Source organism: Ornithorhynchus anatinus, chromosome 4, assembly GCF_004115215.2.
Source record: "Ornithorhynchus anatinus isolate Pmale09 chromosome 4, mOrnAna1.pri.v4, whole genome shotgun sequence".
In the NCBI taxonomy this organism is placed as follows: domain Eukaryota; kingdom Metazoa; phylum Chordata; class Mammalia; order Monotremata; family Ornithorhynchidae; genus Ornithorhynchus; species Ornithorhynchus anatinus.
The window spans coordinates 41186623-41208967 of NC_041731.1; the positions used below are offsets into that span (position 1 = coordinate 41186623).

General features: G+C 44.1%; 1 long non-coding RNA gene across 1 annotated transcript in view; it reads left to right on the plus strand.

The window, feature by feature from the left end:
• Positions 1-6275: 6275 nt before the first annotated feature.
• LOC103167568 overlaps positions 6276-22345 on the plus strand; it is a 56303-nt gene continuing 40233 nt past the window's right edge. Inside the window, exon 1 of the long non-coding RNA XR_003759006.2 lies at positions 6276-6366. This is a non-coding gene — a long non-coding RNA (uncharacterized LOC103167568). The remainder of the gene's footprint in view (positions 6367-22345) is intronic.

Here is a 22345-nt window from a genome sequence, read left to right on the forward strand (position 1 = left end):
TGTTTCTTGAGGTCGTTGCAGATCAAGTGAGAGCTGATTGTGAAAAACAAGAAGGCAAAAATCACATGTATATTGTTACCTGTAAAATTGAATATTGAACTAACTGTAGGTTATGTGACTGTCCAGTGTCTTTTATTTATTCTCTTATGATCAAATACTTCAAGACTTCAATAAATTTGTCAATTAAGTCAATTTTTAAAAATACATCATTTGCTAGGTTTATACAAAAGATACCCAGGCTGAGCAAGTTGGATTTGTCTTAAATCAATCAATCAATCAGTAGTATTTATTGGGTGTTTATTCCATGCAAGGTGCTGAACTAAGTGCCTGGGAGAGTACAATAGGATTAGTAAAAATGATTCCTGATCTCAAGGAGCTTACAATCTTCAAGTATGGAAATGTTTTTTATCATTATCATTATCATTATTATTATCTTAAAGAGATGGTATCCTTCATCACTATTGGGAGCTCTAACTAATATCTGGTATTAACATCTTGTTTGAATATTAGCCCCTGTTCATTATTAATTTTGGCTAGTGTTTTTAGAATCTAAAATAAGAGAGTGCATGAGCTGAGATGTGGGCAGTTTGTAATATCCGACATGCATCAATTAATCAATTAATCACTGGCATATATTGAGCACTAAACAATAAAAGTGGACAAAAGTGACTCATAGATAGTGAAAGCGGGAGAAAAGAGAAGCCTGTTGTAAGCAGGCTTGTGACATTAGAGAAACAGCTGCAGGAACATATTCTGAAGCATTACCAGGTGGCAGAGGATTCAAAGCAAAATTCACAGAGCCCAGAATGCAGTTCTTGACTTTATCAGGTAAACTCAAGATGTGTTGGAGTATAACAATTAAATTTGGAGGGTTCTGGTAATATTGATGCTGTTGAAATTTTTTGGCTGATTCACCGAGGACCAACTTTAAGGGTATGGAAGGTAGCATTTCCAGACCTTGGAAGGGATTTTTTTCTGCCTCTAGATTTTTTTTTTTCAGAATGGACATTACTCTATTGTGATTTGGGCCAGGGGGAAAATGACCTGTAAGAAGTTTCTTGTATAAGTCCGAGGCAGTTTGCCTGACCAAATTGGTTGGTGGGTGGTTTTCTGAATGAAAATATTCATGTCACTGGACTCTTCTGATATTTGTCAGAATTGTGGATCCCTTGAGCTACTTTTTTCTTAATGGCATTTGTTAAGTGCTTATTATGTATCAAACACTATTCTAAGCTCTGGGATAGATACAAGTTAATTAGGTTGGATACAGGGCCTCTCGCGCATGTGGCTCACAGTCTAAGTAGGAGGGAGAACAAGATTTTAGTCCCCATTTTACAGTTGAGGAAACTGAGACCAAGAAAAGTGGAGTGACTTGCCCAAATTGACACAGCAAGCAATTGGCAGAGCTGGGGTTAGAATCCAGCTCCTTCTGACTCCCAGAAACTTGCTCTTTCCAGTGGGCCACGCTGCTTCTGCTGAGGTAGGACCATTAAACTGGCCCCAAGATTAACTCCATTGCTGGGGAAGAGTCTCTAATTTTCTTCCTTATCAAGTTGGACTCTTATCAAGAGGCAGCAACTCTAGCGGGAAGGGAATGGCAGGAAGAGTGGCTAGAGAGAACCAGTCCCAGGAGCTGGAGAGGAGAGTCCAGAGGGTTGGGAGAGAGCTGGCCACTGCCAGGAAGATTTTGCTGGCCTCCTTTTTGCTCCCCAAGGCAGGGTCATTCTCCACTTCCTCTGCTGTTCTTCCAAGAAGCTCCCCAAGACCCTTCTCTCTCCCCAGCTCTTCCGGCACTTCTTGAGGGGAACTGCAGAGTGGAGGTTAATTGGTCAGAAACTCATGCTGCATGGGTAAGAATCTGACTACCAATCAGTGTCCTTGTGACTTTGATCTAGTAGAAGGTGTTAGATAGAACTCCAAGAAAAATGATTGTTCCTGTTCTTTATCCAAAGTAAATAATAAGCAAAATACAGACCCTGCTTACAGTTCAAGCCACTTCTGAGGTTCACATTGTATTTTGGGGAACTGCTGAGCCCAAAGTTAATGTTTTTCTTCTCTCTCCCTTCTTCCTAGTTCTCCTCAGTCATTGCTCTAATACCTCCAGAGATTGACCTAGCATTATTCTCCCATACACTTCCAAAGGCTCATGTATGTCATCCCATTTAACCTCCCAGCTTCCTGCTCTATTTCATCTCTGGGAATCAGAGCCAGAGCTGGGAAGACACTCATCCTCCACCACTGGAGTGCATCAGGGGCCACTGAAAATCCCAGGCTCATTCGCTTAGGTCACCTGACTTTCTGCACATCTCTGCTTCCAGGACAATTTAGGCCCAAGAAGAGTCTGCTGCCCTCTGCTCTCCTGTTCCAACTCTGGGCCGGAGGGGAGGACTACAATTACAGGTGTCAGGCTCACTGCAAGCGGCTTTGCTTGGAAGCATTTCAGAAGCATTTAGAGACTGGTCTCAGGGGTGGTTTCTGAATATCAGCTTGGGAAAAATGCCCAGGGGGATCTCCCTGCTGGACCCTGAGGAGTCACTGTTGGAGAGTTGTGCAGAGACATCCGGAGAGATCTCGGCATCCCTTCCTTTCGGTTCATTGAACCGAGCCAAATTCTGAAGGATCTTGGATTTCCCAAGCATGCTTAGTGAATGTGTTTTTACTGATTGTCCTCGGGTGCCATAGCACTAACCTAGTAGCTTGGACAAATGCTGGAGTAGAGATCTGGTCTCTGACCTTTAAGAAGCAGAATGGCACACTTTAAACCTTTGGATAGTTTAGTGAAAGGAGGAAATGTGCTAGTCCTCAGGGAGGCCTGCATTTGCACTGCTTCTTATTCATTTTTGGTCTTGGCTGGAGATCAGTTGTAGTAGTCTGCATTTACCTGCACCCAGGAGATGCAGCAATTGTCCCTCTCTTGCACTTCAAAGCTAGAGTGCCTACGATGGAAGATATGGTGATGCTTAACGTATTCAGAGCAAACTTTGTGTTTGAAAATGGGGATGGGTCTTATAAGAACAGGTGTCTCATGTGCCTGTAGTTTTGGCAACTCAAGGAAGAAAGCAAATTAAGTATTGAGCGTGACCTTCCTTCTGCTTTTCCCTTGGAGACACTAGGCTATCATGCTTAATGACAGTAACTGAAATGAAGGAAGGAGCTGGCTGGATTAGGAGTTGAGCTGTGGGGAAACATAAGCAGAGGGTTGAGTTTGCTTTTTAAAGGAACATTCTGGGTAGAAAAAATGGTAACATGTCGTAGTGGGAAGAGCACGGGCCTGGAAGTCAGAGGAGCTGGGCTCCAATCCCCATTCTGCCACCTGCCTTCTGTGACCTTGGGTAAGTCACTTAGCTTCTCTCTACCTCAATTTCCTCGTTGGAAAAATGGGGATTAAATACCTGTTCTTCCTCCCCTATGGACTGTGAGCCTGATGGGGGACAGGGACTATATCTGACCTAATTATCTTATATCTGACCCAGGGTTTAGTGCTGGGCTTATCACCATATCAATCAATCAATCGTATTTACTGAGCACTTACTATGTGCAGAGGATTGTACTAAGTGGTTGGGAGAGTATAATACAACAGAATTAGCAGAAGTCAGAAGGACCTGGTTCCAATCCTGGCTCTGCCACTTGTCTCCTGTGTGACCTTGAGCCAGTCACTTCACTTCTCTGGGCCTCAGTTACCTCATCTGTAAAATACAGATTAAGACTGTAGTCCCATGTGGGATAGCGACTGTAAAATGGAGATTTAGACTGTGTCCAACTGGATTAGCTTGTATCTACCCCAAAGTGCTTGGAACAGTGCCTAGCAAATAGTAAGTGCTTAACAAAGTCCATTAAAACAAAAAATAAACAAAAGCAGAGGTCTATGACATTCCCTGGTTACTACTGGCACACAATTTTGCAGCAGTCCATCTGCATCCACCCACATCTGTCTGGCACTCCTGAGCCCAGTCTCACTTTCTCCAGAGCCTTTGCATTCCCTTCCCAGGCCCCTGTGAATGAAGGCTCCATTCCCAAGTCATGAAACTTGTTGGCAGGACACAGCTGAAAATCAGATGGTCCAGTACAAAACCAGATGAATTGCTATTCTACATGGTTCTCTTTTTACTCACAAAATACTGTTAAGCAAAGAGTAAGTCCAGAAACTCCTTGGGAACCTAGAGAACCTTCTCCATTGTCTTCTGTAAAACATGAATTTTTTTTTTGGTGGGGATCTTTCTTTAGGGGATCAAAGCAGAATGCTGATAGGATTTTACTTTTTGGTGAGGTTACAGTTTCTGGTGCTTGCAGTGAATGTCTAGGATTTGAGATGGGAGTTCAGGTAGGATTTAAATACAAAAGTGGTCTCTGACTTTCTAAATGCTGTCTACTCTGCGTTAAATATGTTTTCAGGAAGCAGGAAAAGGGAAACATCTTCTGGGCAACTTTGGAGAGAAAATATATTTTCAAAGAGACTGGTTTATTGACCTGCACATAAATTTGAGAGTCAGGAGGTCTGTGGCTTAGACTCAGCATGACCTGAGGTTCTGCAATCTGGGGCAAATCCCTTAAATTTTGTTTAACTCTGCCCTCATTTATAAAATGGGGATAGTTATATCCTCTCCTCTTTACCTCACAGGGATGTTGTGAGGACAAAATGAGATAAGTGGGTTGAAGGCAGAAGGAGTTTGGAAATGTTAAAGTGCTCTACAAAATACAAGGTAATATCATTGCTATAACTGGATGGATTTCCCCTTCTGTGGCTGTTTCCATGCTGAACAAATCAGACTGAGTCCAGGTCCTAAAGCTCTTTATTCTGGTTGAAAGCATCGGGAATGTTTACCTCCGGTTCTCAGGAGCAGGTGAGTAACCTTAAACCTGGCAAGGCAAGGCAGCGATTAGGAGGGGAGGAGGAGGTAGTTGAGGAAGAGGAAAACTGGAGCCAGTGGGTGGTGGATGGGTGAGAAAAGCTGTTAATCGTTCTGAATTTCCCTCTCCCAGGCCAAGGGTGGGACTGTGGAAGCATGGAAGTGGTGGGGGAAAGAGAGGACAGGCCGAACATAGGTGAGCAGCTGTGTTTCAGTGGGTGGGTTCTTTTTTCATTCATTCATTCAGTCAATCATTTTTACTGAGTGCTTATTGTGTGCAAAGCACTGTTCTAAACTTTCAGTCAAGCTTTCAGTGACCTGGAGATGGAGGCTGGAAGGTTCACTGGGCAGACCTCCATTCAAACCCTGAAGCCCAGACAACCCCAGGGAGAAAAGATTCCAGGCCCATGCTGGGTGGTGAGGGTCTTGACTGCGCATTTCAGCAACAACTCAGATCATCCTGGTGGTACAGCACCTCTGGCAGTAAGCCTTCAAGGCCTGGAAAGGAAATATGGAGGCCACCGGCAGTTCTGCCCCTGACTTGATGTGTGTAATAAGGGCCAAGTAACAACTCTGGGCCTCAGTTTTCCAGCCTGTCAGATAGAAGGAATAATGATTCCTGCTCCTCTAGATCTCAGAGGGTGAATGAGGTAACAGTAAGGAATTAAAGCCTTGTGGACACTGAATATTTTCATTATTATAGTGATGTTGATTTTTTAAAAAAATCCTCTCCGCTGGATTAGGAGGGCTATGGTTACCAATAGCTAGACGAGGGCCATACATCTCACACTCTAAAACGCATAGTAAGCACTTAATAAATATAATAATGACAATAAGAATTATAATGATGTTAATTATTATTATTTAAGCTTGGAAATAATTTCAGGTTGGAAACATAGTGGAAGTGAAAGAAGAGTTCACATGGAAAGGCAGAGGACAAATGGACAGTAAAACTCCACCTGCTCTCCCACCTGTTCCCATATTTCCATGGTCTCACTGTCAGCAGGGAACACCTTTACCAACTCTACTGTATTGTACTCTCCCGAGCACCTAGTAGAGTGCTCTGCGCACAGCTAGCACTGAGTAAATATGATTGATTGATAAATACAATTGATTGATGTACTCTTTGCACCTCTGATGAAGATTCAAATGCAAACTAAGAAAATGTGGGTATTCCTCCCTGTGGGCTGGCCAACCGAGGGGAAATTTGACAGTATCTGATTGGTCAGAGATGGAGAAAAACCAAATGTTTTTGTTGCAGTGCGGTGCTTCCTAGGAAACTAAGAACAGGCACCTGGCCAACACTTAGGATCCAATTAGCTCCAGCTGAAATGACCCAGCTCCACCGGATGGGGGTGAGGAGCTGGGAGGATGGGTCCTGCCCACAGCTTTATATAAAGGAAAGATGGAGAAAGGGGTTTTTCTGGCAGTAGAGTAAATGGCAGTCTGTCCTGTTGAAGGAGAGTGGATTAAACAGCTTGAGCCTCTGACTCATCAGCTCCTAGAAAGTGGGCTTCAGGTACTTGCCATTGAGGTGACCTCATTTGAGGTTTTGCTGGGGAATGTTTTAAGTGCCTGAAGGGGAGAGGTGGCTGAGAATTCAGGTTATTTGGAATAAGAAAACTGTCTTGATTTGCCTAGCCTTATGTTAGTAGTGGGGTAATATCTGTAGTATTTGTAAAGTCCTTACTGTGTGCCAAGTACTGTAGTAGTTAATCAGGTCCCATAAGAGGCTCCCAGTCTAGAAGGGAGAAAGGGTATTTAATCCCCATTTGGCAGATGAGGGAGCAGAGACACAGAGAAATTAAGTGATTCGAGCAAGGTCATACAGCTTGGGGATTAGAACCCAGGTTCTCTGATACCTAGGCTCGTGCTTTTTCCTATAGGACACACAGTTTCCCTAAGAATACATGGTCCTTGTAGGGGACTAGGGTTTGGTGTTTCTCAAGGAAGAATGTCATTTTTGATAAGGAACAAAACAGGTGCTTCTTCTGCCTTTAAGCAGATAATCATCTCCCAAGCCACTTCTAGTATACAGTAAAAAACCCAAACCCAGGGGAAAAAGCACCAAAATACTTCCTTTGGGGGAGAAACTGAGACCACTTACAGGAGGATGGGCCTTAATCACAAATAGGCCTTCTGTTCTTCAGATAGAATGTGGAATATCAGTAGTTTTGCTAACATGGAGGTGAAGCTGCATTCTTGTTTTTTGGGGAACAGATCTGGGGATGCTTTTGAAAACAAACCTGAATTATTTACTTCTATGTGATATTGTAAAAAAACCTGGTTAAAATAAGCTCTTTCACAGGCAACTCCATGTCAAAATGTCATGTAAAGGTCTACTGAAATAAAAAGGTCAGATCATTGGATTCCCCGAAAAGCTCGCTTCACAAACACCCTTCAGGGCAGAGGCCCTGGAAGAGTCCTGAGCAGTCCAGACTTCCTTTCCCAGGGAGCTAGGCTCCCTCTGTTGGAGAAATTGCTTCAGTAGCCTGAGGTGAAAAGTCAGTGTGAACAAGAAAAGGGAAAGCAAATTCAGAGACCCAGCACTCTGAAGATGGATGAGCGAGATGCTGGATTTCTCTTGCCTAGTTATCCTGGAGAGCACACACTATAAACAAACATCCAGGTATCTGGCCCTTGCTGAAAGGGATGTTAGAATCAGAAGGTGTGGCCTTGTGGATATAGCACAGGCTTGGAAGGCAAAGGATCTGAGTTCTAATGCTAATTCTGCCACTTGTCTGCTGTGTGACCTTGGGCAAGTCACTTCATTTCTTTGTGCCTCCGTTCCCTGTTCTGTAAATATGGAGACGAAGGCTGTGAGCTCCATGTGGGTCATGGCTTGTGTCTAACCGAATTACCCTATATCTATCCCAGTGTTTAGTACAGTATCTGGCACACATACATTAAATATAATTTTTTAAAAATAAGAGGAATGAAGGCCCGTGATTTGCCTGAACTGCTTGTCAGGTGAGGGTGGACAGTCAGATGGTGTCATTTTAAGAAACCTGCAGGCAAAGAAATCACTAATTGTAATAATGGTATTTAAGTGCTTACTATGTGCCAAGCACTGTTCTAAACACTGGGGTAGATACTAAGTAATCAAGTTGTCCCATGTGGGACTCTCAGTCTTAATCCCCATTGTACAGATGAGGTAAGTGAGGCACAGGGAAGTTAACTGACTTGCCCAAGGTCACACAGCAGACAAGCAGCGGAGTCAGGATCAGAACCCACGTCCTCTGACTCCCAAGCACATGCTCTTTCCACTAAACCACGTTGCTTCCTGCTTCCACAGCTCCCATTCTGCGATTCCTTCTCCTTGGTAGCAATGATTCATTTGAAACTGTAAAATCCCCCTTGAAATTGCCCTTTGTCTGGTTTGCTTGCCCATTGGTGCATAAGAAGCAGCATGGATTAGTGGAAAAATCACGGGCTTGGGTCAGGGGACATTGGTTCTAATCTTGGCTCTGCCACCTGTCTGCTGTATGACTTTGGGCAAGCCGCTTAGCTTCTCTGTGCCTGTTACCCCCTCTGTAAAATGGACATTAAGACACTGAGCCCCACAGCGGACAATCTGATTACCTAGTATCTACCCCAGGGCTTAGAACAGTGTTTTGCACATAGTAAGTGCTTAATAACTACCATAATTATCATTATTATTTGGCAAGTCACTTAATCTCTCTGGGCCTCCATTTCCTCATATATAAAATGGGGATATGATACTGCTTTCCCTTTCTCTTAGATTGTATGCCCCTCTGAGAGACAAGATATGATGTCCAATCTGATTATCCTCTATCTCCCCGAGGACTAAACACCTTAAGTGCTTAACGACCATAATGATCGTTCTCATTAACTTGCCTTCCCAGATAAAGCTTCTCTTCCTGAGTCTTTAATAATGTTCTCTTAGGAAAGTAGATATTTTCCCCAGGAGGGAACCAAGCTGGTAGAAAAGAAAACTGACGTGGACTGGTCAGAGTCCTGAACTGATTCACAAGGGGAGGACTAGCACATGCTTGTAAAAAGCCAGTTGACAGAGCCTCTGGTCTACTTCGTTGGCCTGGGTGTGAAAGCCATTTGGACATTTTTTTCCCATACTGTGTGACTGTGCCCTCTGATCCCCATTTGGGTCTCTGTTCAAGACTGTCCCTTTTTCTCTGCGACCTCCACTTGTTTTCTCTCTCCCATCCGTCTCTAGGCCTAGGGAAAGAAATCGCCTGCTCGTGGTAGATCAGATAATTCTTCCCAGAGGAAGAGAGGAGATGGGGAACAGGGGAAACTGTTAGCATTTCATTAGGCGGCCCCAAAGGCAGCAGAGAGCAGGGGAAGCCAGCAACTAGCCATTCATTTCTGTCTGCCTCTCAAACTTGCTATTCTTCTCTCTGGAGGGTTAGAGCGTCTGCCCCTTCTAAGGAGATGTTAAGTGAGGTCCACTTGCTGCTATCACAATGCCACCCACGCGGTTACAAATGACCCCACCTGCTGACCGCGCGGGCCAGCCTCTGCCGTGCTGGGAGGATCCTGCAAACTCCCTCAGTCAGCTGGAGGGAAGTAAATCATTCCTGACACTTACATCTCTGCAGAGCAGTTAGAATTAATGTAACCATTTAGAGCTTAATGAAGCAACAGCGTGTCAGGCCACAGGCAGTGCCTGGACCCCAATAAGGGCTGGGAGGCAGAGGAAGATGCCCCAGAAGTCCTGAAGGAGGGAAATGGGACCAGCTGCTGATTTAGGATGAAGTAGGAATCCAAAATCACAATCCAGAGGTGGCTCTCTGGGGGTAATCCTACCTCTTGTCAGTACCGGCAGACATTAACAGACTCTCATAATACTTCCATAAGGAACACATCATTTTTTTATGGTTGGGAGAGACAGGTCTAGAAAAGTTGTGACTCTTTTTCCTCAGGTTCCATAGAATGGCAATGGCTGAGCAGAGAAACAAACTGGGCTCTCCTGATCCCCTCATTTCCAGGAAAGCCTATCACCACGGCCAGTTTCCCCCATCACCACAAAGTCTGAGTGCTGGCTTCAGGGAAGGAGAGAGAGAAAGTAGAAGGGGGATGAAAGGAGAGAGTGTTGCCAGGAATTGTCACCCTTGGAAGCAGGGCTGCTAGCTCCAACCAGGTGACTTTATGGGCCTGACCGAAGAGATGCTCTAGGCCATCCTCAGAGAAACCAACAACTTTAAAATGCTCTCTTGGCATCACTTCCAAAGAGGGCACCCAGTGGAGTGGACTCCAAAATTTTCTGACTGACCTATCAGCCTCTGTGTAAAGGTCAGAGGCCACAATTTTGGGCAGTGGCCTCCCTAGCCACTCTGAACAAGCTAAAGTGCCTCGTGACTCTTCTGTTGCTCTTTCACTTTTATTTATGACCTGATGTTTTCTGATAAGTGCTGCTCTCCATCTTGACTGGAAATACCAACTTTGGCCTGTAAAGCCCTGTTTTGGTGGTCCCTTGTTAATCAAGGGTCCTATGCTGTATAGACAGGTTCCTTCTAGGAACCCAGAAAGAGTGTTGGACTGGGGGTTGAGACATGGGTTCAGCTCTGTCATGGATCTGCGGCACAAATGCACGAAAATCCCCAAGTCTCTTTGGGCCTCAGTTTCCTCATCTGTAAAATAGGGTTAATTATCCCAGATCCTCCTTGTGTCTTACAGATGATGTGATCTCTGATGGGAAGCTACAGTGGGAAACAAGTGCTGTGTAAACTTAAATTATTTTCTGTTAGACTTAACCTGTTCTTTTCTATTATTTATTATCATTATTATTATATTTGCTAAGCAGTTACTATGTATCGAGCACTCTTCTATTCATTGGGGTAGATTCGAGCTAATCAGGTTGGAGACAGTCCCTGTAACACATGGGACTCTCAATCTAAGTAGGAGGGAGAACAGGTATTAACTCCCCATTTCACAGATGAGGACAGTGAGGCATGGGAGTTGTGACTTGTCCAAGGTCACATAGTAGCCAACTAGCAGAGTCTTGATTAGAACCCAGATTCTCTCCGACTTGTGCTCTTTCCACTAAACTATGCTGACCCTGTAACAATTTAGGTTAGAGATCTTTATTTGGGAAAATAGCTATCTGATTTTTCCTTAAGAAACCCTCCTTATGTGACCAGTATCTAATAGTCCTGCCATCTGAATTGGAGCCAGCCTCTGAATGAATTGAATTCCTTCAGCTGTATGAGTATTGTGTTTAAGGAAGAATCTCTACAGAAGAGAAGTTTGATCAGTCAATCATGGTATAGGCTGAGTGAAAAGCACTGTGCTAGGTGCTAGGGAGACATGCAACAGAGACAAAACACACATTCCCAGCACACTGGGTGTTGATAATGTAATGAGGTGACAGGGAGGGTGCAGTTATGCAGTAGCAATAGCTACTAGAGAAGCAGCATGGCTCAGTGGAAAGAGCACGGGCTTTGGAGTCAGAAGTCATAGGTTTGAATCTCCGCTCTGCCACTTGTCAGCTGTGTGACTGTGGACAAGTCACTTAACTTCTTTGTGCCTCATTTACCTCATCTGTAAAATGGGGATTAAGACTGTGAGCCCCACGTTGTACAACCTGATTACCATGTATCTACCCCAGCACTTAGAACAGTGTTATGCATATAGTAAGCACTTAATAAATACCAACATTATCATTACTGCTACCATGCTGATCCAAGCATGTATCCTAACCAGGCTTGACTACTGCAACAGCCTCCTCGCTGACCTCCCGGCCTCCCATCTCTCTCCTTTCCAGGTCATGTTTCACTCTACCGCCCATATCGTTTTTCATAAAACCTGCTCCACCAACATCTCCTCATTCCTCAAAACCTCCAGTGATTGCCCACGCATCTCTGCATCCAATGAATACCTTATCATCAGCTTAAGGCACCCAATCAGTTCTCTCTCTTACCTAATTTCAGTGATCTCCTACTACAACTCCACTCCACTCCGCTAACACCAACCTATTCTCGGTACCTGGATCTCATCTATCCCACCACTGAACGCTTGCCCAAGTTATCCTTTGGGCCTGGAACTCCCTCCCCCTTCATATGACAGTCCATTGCTCTACCCACCTTCAAAGCCCTCCTAAAATAACATCTCTGCCACGAGGCCTTTCCCGACTAAGCCCTTTATTTCTGCTCTCTGCTGTCTCCGGCTAAGCCTTGGGCTATGAACCCCTTGAATACTTTGATTCTCACCCCATCCCCACAGTACCTATGTAAATAATAATAATTGTGGTATTTTTAATTGCTTACTATGTGCCAGGCACTGTACTAAACACTGGGGTGGATACCAGCACATCGGGTTGGACCCAGTCCCTGTTTCATGAGGGGTTCACAGTTTCAATCCCCATTTTACGGATGAGATAACTGAGGCCCAGAGAATTGAAGCAACTTGCCTCAGGTCACACAGCAGATAAATGGTAGAGCTGGGATTAGAACCCATGACCCTCTGACTCCCAGGCCAATGATCTATCCACTACACCATGCTGCTTCTCAGGTAAATATTCTTAAACTCTAGTATTTCCCCTATCCATTTTAATGTCTGTTTCCCACTGTACATTACCGGATCCTTGTAAGCAGGGATCACTTAACCAACTCTGTTGCATTGTACTTTCCTATCAGTTAATACTGCGTTATATAATAATGGTATTTAAGTATTTACTATGTGCAAATCACTGTCCTAAGTGGTGGGGGGGCTACAAGGTGATCAGGTTGTCCCAAGTAGGGCTCAGTCTTAATCCCCATTTTACAGATGAGGTAACTGAGGCATAGAGAAGTGAAGTGACTTGCTCAAAGTCACACAGTTGACAAGCAGTAGAGCGGGGATTAGAACTCATGACTTCTGACTCCCAAGCCTGTCTCTTTCCACTGAGCCAAGCTGCTTCTTACTGCTATACCCAGTAGCTGCTCAAGAAAGCCATTGGTTGACTTGTGGGAGTAGGAGAGAGTATAAAGACAGACTGAACACTGCACCTCAATCTCCACATTGACAAAGGAGATGAAACTGACTAGGGATAGGGACCCGATTTGTGGGCTGAATATTTTCATCTTCAAATTCCCACATAAGGCAGATGTGTCCTAAGGCCAGTCTTCTCTTGTCCAGGTGGGCCCATTTGCAGAGCCAGACCACCTGCAGCAGCTTGGCAGCTTTCAATAAATCTCATCCTCTAATTTAGGCCTGTCCCCAGCCCCCTGATTTTGAAATGAACCGAATCCCACCTAGCAGCATCTCTGTCCTTATGCTCCACCTCCTCCGCTTGGGTGAATGTTATTGCTTATCTTCAGTGCGGGAGGGTGGAGTCACCGGGCCGAGGGTTCCATGGGCTGCCACCTGGACCTGCTCTTTAAGGGCTTGACAGGTTTATAAAGTGCAAACGGTCCCGCTGGGATACTAGAACTGCTTGCAGAGAGGCTCCCGCTTGCTCTCTCCAGCTGGCACAGTGGGAAAGAGGCAATCGAAATTAATTCAGGAATCGCTTCTGCTTCTCTGATGGAAGATGCTCTCCAACTCCCCAATTAGCATGCCCAGAGCACATTTGATGAAACCAGGCCAGAGGACTGAAACCGCAAAAAATCAGAAAGCTGCTCTGGATTTCCAAACCATTCAAATTAATTTCTTCTTAAAGCTAAGCTTAAATGACAGTGGGGTGGACGCTCATGGCACTGTTTTGAGTAACTGAATTTTTATAGCAAATAGCTTCCTGTATATTGGGTAGGGCAAGGGAGGAGAAAATATTCATTCATTCATTGACAACCCCTGCCCACAACGAGTTTACAGTCTAGAGGAGGGGAGACAGGCATGAATAGAAATAAATACAATTACAGTTATATACTTAAGTGCTGTGGGGCTGGGTGCAGGAGAAGAGTAAAGGGAGCAAGTTAGGTCAATGCAGAAGGGTGTGAGAGATGAGGAAAAGTGGGGCTTAGTGCAGGAAGACCCCTTGGAGGAGATGTGCCTTGGATAAAGCTTTGAAAGGGGCAGGGGGAGAGTAATTGTCAGATTTGAGGAGGGGAGGGCGTTCCAGGCCAGAGGCAGGATGTGGGCCAGGGGTCGGTGGTGAGACAGGTGACAACAAGGTACAGTGAGAAGGTTAGCACCAGAGAAGTGAAGTATGTGGGCTGGGTTGTAGAAGAAAAATGAGGTGAGGTAGGAGGGGGCAAGGTGATGGAGTGCTTTAAAAATAATGCTAAGGAGTTTTTGTTTGATACAGAGGTGGAGAGACTACTGGAGATTTTTGTGGAGAGGGGCAACATGTTCTGAAAGTTTTTGTAGCAAATTAATCCAGGCAATGGAGTGAAGTATAGACTGGAGTGGGGAGAGACACGAGATTGATTCAGTAATCTAGGCAGGATAGGATGAGTGTGTTGCAATGGTAGCAGTAGGGCACCACTCATTTTTTGAGCACTTCCTCTGTGCAGAATGCTAAAGCACTGGTGAGTACAATCTGATAAAGTTAATAATAATAATCATGGTATTTAAGTGCTATTTGCTAGGCACTGTACTAAGTGCTGGGGTAGATACAAGCAAAGCGGGTTGGACACAGTCCCTACCCCACATGGGGCTCACAGTCTCAATCCCCATTTTCCAGATGAGGTAACTGAGGCACAGAGAAGTAAAGTGACATGCCCAAGGTTACACAACAGGCAAGTGGTGGAGCAGGGATTTGAACCCATGACTTTCTGATTCCAGGCCTGTGCTCTATCCATTACACCCTGCTTCTCATGCTTATTGCCCTCAAATAGCTTACAGTCTAATTTCAGAGAAACATAATAAAATAAATCACAGGTAAGGGGAGCAACTGAGTGTAAGGATATGTGCCTATGTGTTGTGGAGGTAGGATGAGTACCTAAGTGCTTATGGGGGGGGTGGTTATGAGAGCTTAGTAAAAGAAGGCTTCCTGGAGTATGCCTGATATCAGCATGGCTTTGAAGATGCAACTTCAAACCAATCAATGCTTCCGTTGCCAGAGAAGCAGACTGGCTTAGTGGATAAGCATGGGCCTGGGAATCGAAACGATCTGGGCTGTAATAATCTTGGGTTATTAATGCTGTGCAATCTTGGGTAAATCACTTCACTTCTCTGTGCCTGTTACCTCACCTGTAAAATGGAGATTAGGACCGTAAGCCTCATGTGGGGCACTGACTGTGTCCAACCCGATTTGCTTGTACCCACCCCAGTGCTTAGAGCAGTGTCTAGAACATGTGCTTAATAAATACCATTTAAAAAATAGATGACCTAAAATGTGTAGCTCAGTGGAAAGAGCACGGGCTTTAGAGTCAGAGATCATGGGTTTGAATCCCTGCTCTGCCACTTGTCAGCTGTGTGACTTTGGGCAAGTCACTTCACTTCTCGGTGCCTCAGTGACCTCATCTGTAAAATGGGGATTAAGACTGTGAGCCCCACGTGGGACAACCTGATTCCCTTGTGTCTACCCCAGTGCTTAGAACAGTGCTCTGCACACAGTAAGCGCTTAACAAATACCAACATTATTATTAGTAGTAGTAATGGGTTTCTTATTTGACCCCAACTTTGGGTGTCCAACTTTGAGGGCTGTTTTGGTTGATCAATAAGGTGGGCTAGGTGGAATTCGAAGATTCTTCACGTCTTTCTTTTTTTTTACTACTGCAATTTGTGCACTACAAACTGTATGAGCATATATCAACAAAGGAACCAATCTGCTGGGAATCCTTATTAGACTGCCAGGGTAGGGAAGGAAGCAGCCCAGTTGCGTTCATGAGACAGAGGGCTTTTTTGTGTATGAGATGATGAGTGGTGGAGAAAAAGACTGAATGGAGCAATATAAAATGTGAGCTGAAGAAAAAAGAAGCAATAAAGCTGTGTGGTGACAGAATTATTGTCGGTGCTCTCCTATGACATCATCAATCCTTTTGCCAAAAGGAAGAACGTGTCTACCAACTCTGTTATATTGCACTCTCCCAAGTGCTGAGCACAATGCTCTGTGCATAGTAGGCTCTTAGTGAGCATAATTGATTGACAGCTAGGTTTGGTCTGGGTAAACAAAGTTCACAGTACAAGCATACTCAATTAAAAAATTATAATGAACTAAGGATGTGACAATAAGTTTGTCTTTGGGTGGCAAAATGATAAATCTGCCCTTGCCTATGAGACTATATCTCTGAAATCGGAGACATGTTTTTGAGGTTGAATGGATTTGGGCAGAGCTCTTTGTCAGGCAAAGTCTGCCTGGCTTTTAGAGATCTCCAAAGACTTTGCCCCAGAAGATCCATTTTTCAGATGGGGAAATTGAGGCTTGCAAAGTTCAAGTAATTTCCTGAAGCCACAACACAGGTGAGGGGTCTAGCTTGTAGCAAGACATTACTAATACTACCTCCTTTCTTTGAGTTCTCTTGGCAGTGTTTCCAAGTTGTCAGTGCTCTCTGGAAAGGCTGAGGATCTTTGCTGCAAAGAGTTTTCATGTTTTTGAACTGGACCAGTTGATTTCAGGTGGTTAACCAACTCCAAAGAAACCTTAGAAGGGCCTCTGTCAGCCTTGAAGATAAGCATTAGAAGCAGCTTGGCTTAGTGGAAAGAGCATGGGTTTGGGAGTCAGAGATGATGGATTCTAATCCCGGTTCTGCCATTTGTCTGCTGTGTGACTTTTTTCCTCTATGCCTCAGTTCCCTCATCTGTAAAATGGGGATTAAGACTGTGAGGCCCACGTGGGACAACCTGATTACCTTGTATCTACCCCAGTGCTTAGAACTGTGCATGGCACACAGTAAGCACTTAACAAATACCATCATTATTCTTATTACCAATCAATACTATTTATTGAGTGCTTGCTATCATTATTCTTATTACCAATCAATACTATTTATTGAGTGCTTGCTATGTACAGAGCACTGTAATAAGCACTTGGGAGAGAACAATACAACAATTAGTATAACATTCTGTTATACTCTCCATAAGTGCTTAATACAGTACTCTGTATATAGTAAATGCTCAGTAAATATGATTGGCTTGTTACTCTCTGCAACAATCATTACCTTAGGACAGCCATTAGGTTCTCTGTTGTTCTAGAACTGCATTCAGAGAAGGAACCTTCTTCCCCCACCCCTCCTACCAGGGAATTCTGGGGGCCATCACTTGAAAATAGGAATATTTTATCCTAGAAATAAACCAACAGGCCGCAGCAATGCTGAGGCAGCAGTTTTCCACAGTAGGATTGGATAATCCAGTGCTTTTTGGTATAAAGATAAATAAATAGGATTTATTTGTGAATATGAAACAATTTGGAGAGCTGAATTGAGCCTGCAATATTAAGCCCATCACATCTCTAGTGATGAGTAGAAAACACACTGGTTTTCAACCATTACTTCTCTCACGACAGATGGAAATTCAGTCAGGGTGGGAGCTGGGTGGGTGCTTCAGTGTGATTTTTCCCCTCCCCCCCAACCTCATTAAATTCCGTGGGGAGTGGAGACTCCGCAGTTTCATCCCCTAATTCATGCACTTTACATTTTTCTTTTTTTTTTTTTTTTTATCGATGTGGATTTCCTGTTCAGCTCACACTCTGCTCTGGCTGGGGAGGCAAATGATGAATGAATGAAGCTGTCAAGGTGGCCAGGGTGATCTGAGAACAGACACAAACTGGAGAATGCCCCTGGGGCAATCTCCAATTAATGGGGCATCCAGATTTCTGCCAGTCTTCATTTACCAAGACAGGAAGGGGAAGAGTAGAATCAACTCCTATGTTTTCTGTACCCTGCCCCTTCTCTCTTCCCAACTCTGCCTTCTGGAAAATCAAAGAGAAACCCATCTGCTTTCCCTGATCAGGAACAATAATTCCTTAGTTTGCATGCCAACTGGGCTCTGCTTCTGTGCTGATACAGAATTCTTCCAGGGTATCTGTGATTTTTGTCTCTGGCTAGCAAGGTAACTGTAGAGGGCCAATCCCTTTTGGTACCGAGCTCCATCTGGTAGTCCAGCTCACCAGAAGGAAGCTGTTGATTCACAAGACAGCTGCCCACTCAGCTCTCAGCCCTTCCTCTTCTGCCAATCCCTCTTTGCTCTCTAGGTCCTGGTTCCGGGTGGGACTAGGGCCATGTTGAAAGGACTGGATCTAGTTCTAAAATGATTTCCCCTTTTAATTTGTGCTAATCCTATCAGCATCACTGTCCATTTGCTCCCCTAAGGCAATGCTGGACCAGACCCACAGGCTAATCTGTCCAACACTTCTCTAACAGGAGGATGTTAGTGGCAGCTCCAGGATTCTGATTCCTGCCATCGTGGAGCCAAGAGAACTTTGGGAGTTATAGCTGCTTCTTACCCAGGAAACTTTGGTATTTAAGTATTCACTATATGCCAAGCACTGTACTAAGTGCTGAGGTAGATACATAGAAATCTCCAGGTGCTTGTAGCTCAGCTTCCTTCTTGGGCAGCTCCTTGGTGGCTTGGGGTTGCAATTACTTTAGCCTTTTGCTCTCCTGCAATGAATTACTCCCAGGACAGAGCCATTGATTATTTTGGTCTTCCTAACTTTTGAAAATATTTGTCAGTGTTCTCGATCTCTTCTTTTAATCTCTCCCCCAGTGGAAATGAAAATGAACGTATCCCCACATTTGTAATGTGACTCAAGTCTGGCTCCTCTTCTTCTTCACTTTGTCACTTTCTTAAAACAGCATTCAGGACACATCACTCCCCTTAAAAAGCTCCAGTGGGGCATGAAAAAAACCCTGATCATTGGCTTCAAGTCTCTCTGCCAGGTGACTCTCCTTATGCATCTGCTCTCTTCTCCCACTACATTTCAGCTTGCACTCTTTGATCCCACCCAAATCAATCTTTTAATTGTATCGTATTTATGACTCTCCTATCCCAAACTCATGTTCACTCATTTCTGCCCCACACCTAGGATGGAATGCCCTCCCTCTTCAAAGCTACCAAAGGCCTATTCTCTCTCGCCTAAAAAACAGAAAATACCTTCTCCAGGAGACATTCCCTGACTGAATCTCCTGACTGAATCCCCTACCTTCCTGGTCATGCCACCTCATCAGTCACTTTCTCACACAATGGTATATCAGTTTTACTGCATACTTATTTCATGATGTACTTTAGTTTATATTATCATTTATGCTCATACTCTTGTTATGTATTTGGCATTTTGTCTCTACTTGTCTCTCCTGTTAGATTGTAAATTTCTCAAGCACAGGGACGTTTTGCTGCACCTTGGGGGGTCCCATTTACCAATACAGTGCTTCACACAGGTGCACAGTAAACGTTGATGATAGTGGTGATGGGACTGGAGGTGGAGGGGAGATCAATTGATCAATAGAATTTGAGTGCTTTATGTGCAGAGCACTGTACTAAGCACTTGGGAGAGTACAATGCAACAGAGTTGGTAGACATGTTCCCTGCCCATAGTAAGATCACTTTCTTTCCAAGGCAGAGCTAATGCAAGAGAGGCCTCAGTTGAGGCATCCCTCAGGGAGGGTTTTGACTGCTGTGAGAGGAAGGTGGGAGAGGAAGAAACATAGGATTCTCCAATCCATTAGCTAAAGTGGAATAGTAAGAGGCTATCTGTGACCCTGTTCAAAGCAGATCCTGGCATTTCCCTCTTTTTTTTTCTTCCCCTCCCCTCTACCCCCTGATAGTTGCTAAGCACTAACTGTGTGCCAAGCACAGAGCTAAACATTGGGTGGATGCAGGGTATTCAGATAAGGAACAATCCCTGTTTCAACCAGGGTTCACACTCTAGGAGGGAGAACAAGACTGAATCCCCATTTTACAGATGAGAAAACTGGGCTTCAAAGAAATGAAGTGACTTGTCCAGGGTCACCTAGGAGGCAAGTGGCAGAGGTGGGATTAGAAACCAGCTCCTGATTCCCAGACTTGTGCTCTTTCGACTAGGCAAGACTGCTTTTTCTAAAGGAATAAATGATGATGGATTTGGGCTTGGGGGATAAGAGTGAAAAGCTCCAAGAAGGTGCTATAAACTCAGCTTACTCACGGATATAATTGCCCCTAGATTTTCACTCTCAATTAAAGTGGATAAGTGCTGCTTAGAGGACAGTTAGACTGTAAGCTTGTCATTGGGCAGGATTTGTCTCTATCTGTTGCCAAATTGTACATTCCAAGCACTTCCTACAGTGTTCTGCACATAGTAAGCGCTCAATATATACTATTGAATGAATGAAGAAGTGAGGATCATTTGTCTAACTGACATAGAAAAGAGAAGCAATGTAACTCTTCCTTTTGCCTGCTCTATGACCCTGAACAAATCACAACTTTTCTGGGCCTGAGTTTCTTCATTTTTAAAATGGGGGTTAAATACCTGTTCACATTCACCTTTTCATTCATGCAATCATATTTACTGAGTGCTTACTGTGTTCAGAGCATTGTACTAAGTGCTTGGGCGAGTACAATATAATAATAAATCAACACTTTTTTAATAAACCTTATACCCGAGTCCCACGTGGGACTGTGACCATCCCAGCACTTAGCATGGTATTTGCCCCATATATGTACTCATTGAATACTATTCACTCATCTATTAACTTCACCTACTCTGTTGCTTCCCCCTTCCTGCAATATATTTTAGCGTGTGTATCCCTGACTAGATGTAAGCTATTGTGGATTAGCGATGATGTCTAACAATGCTATTGTATTCTCTCATGTGCTTAATATAGTGCTCTGCACAGAGTAAATGCTCAATAAATATCACTGATCCACTCTCTTGTCCTATTGCCAAAAGCTTTCCTTTGTCCATCCGGGTGTGTCTGTGTGTGTGTCTCATGGGAGATCAGGGTGAGGGAAGGAGGGGAGTCAGTTTGGGATAGATCACAATCTCTCCCCCTTGGGAAGGCTAAGCCTAAACCCTAGTCCAGGCCAAGTGTCATTGGAAATGTGTGCCTGGTTTTGGGGAACAGACCTGGCTTGACTCTCTCTGCCAAGGCAGTCTAGGTGTGGGCTAGAGCAGGACTTTATTCATTCATTTAATCATATTTAATGAGTGTTTACTGTGTGCAGAACACTGTACTAAGCATTTGGGAGAGTACAATATAACAACAAATGCACACATTCCCTGCCCACAATGAGCCCACAATTACAATCTGGGGGTGGGGAGGAGGGAAGACAGATATCAATATAAATAAATAACAGATATGTATATAAGTGCTGTGGGGTTGGGGGGGGGGGGGAGAACAAAGGGAGCAAGTCAGGGTGATGCATAAGGGAGTGAGAGAAGAGGAAAGGACTCCTTGTGGCAAGTACCACCACCTTGAGGGCAAGCAAAATTCCAACATTCTGTGGCATGGATCCTTTGAATTTGAGTGAGGTCTTATTACCGGTGGCCCCTGGACTCAGTGGATGGAGAGATCTATTAGTGTCTGGATTATCTGAGTCTAGAGCAGCTGATGGTGAAGGTTTTTTGTGTGGATGGAGTTGAAAGAGTAAGAAGCTTTTTTTCACCGTGGCCAGAATGGTATCCCAAATGGCAAACATGAGCCTCCCCACTTCCCCCTCTCCTCATCGCCTCTGCTTCTAGGGTCATTTAAGATCCTACTGCCTCTACCTGCAGAATCACTGTTATCTTGCATCCAGGGAGCACACTCCAAAACCCAGGGAGCTTTTTACAAGCAGGGAAACGGGTTTGGGGCTGATAGATTCTTGGGTCACCTCTGAGAAGCTGTTCTAATCAGTCATCTTGCCTTTCATAGGTAGCCTGGGAGACGAATATTAGACTCTGAAGGAATCAAACCTCTAACTCCTCTGAATAATTGAATAAGTTGTGTGTGTGTGTGTGTGTGTGTGTGTGTGTGTGTGTGTTCCCAGAAAGGTGTTTGAATGGTCTGGTTTGTGATTGCAGTTGTTATACTTTAATAAATATACTCAGTATAAAGAGACTGTAGATAGATGTCTTTATCCCAAGTCATTTGTGATTTTTATAAAAAGACATATTAGAGTGTAACTATATAACTATGGCACAGTAGGTGTGTGTGTGCTGAGGGGTTTATAAACACAGCCAGTTTGTGATAAATTCACAATATGCAGACCAAAGTTGTGTGTGTGCAGATGGATGCCTGAACACTAAGCCCAGTTTATGATGTGTTTATAAGTACACTATAATATGTATAGGCAGCATAAAATGTATGATTGTGAATACCGCATGTCCCTATAGCCTCTCCAAGATGGTGCTTATGTACGCACCTATAGGATTCCATTTAATTTGACATTTTCATAATTAATATTTTTATTTCATGGGTCTTTTCCCAACTAACATGTTGACTGATCATAATCTGACAAGCAGCAGTGTTCACGTAGGCTTTAAAATGCAAAGTGGTAGACTCAGATGGTCAAGATGGAATATGTTTATGGTAAAAAATAACAGTCCATTCCATTAGCTCCGGTGGGGGAACCATGTCATCTCCCAGATCACCGTGGTAAACTAATGAAAATTCTGTTTATGAAGTCACCACTCCACCATTAATTAAAGCCCCTCGGGTAGGGGGGAAAAGCCTCCGGATTGAGGAAGTGTTACATTTTCC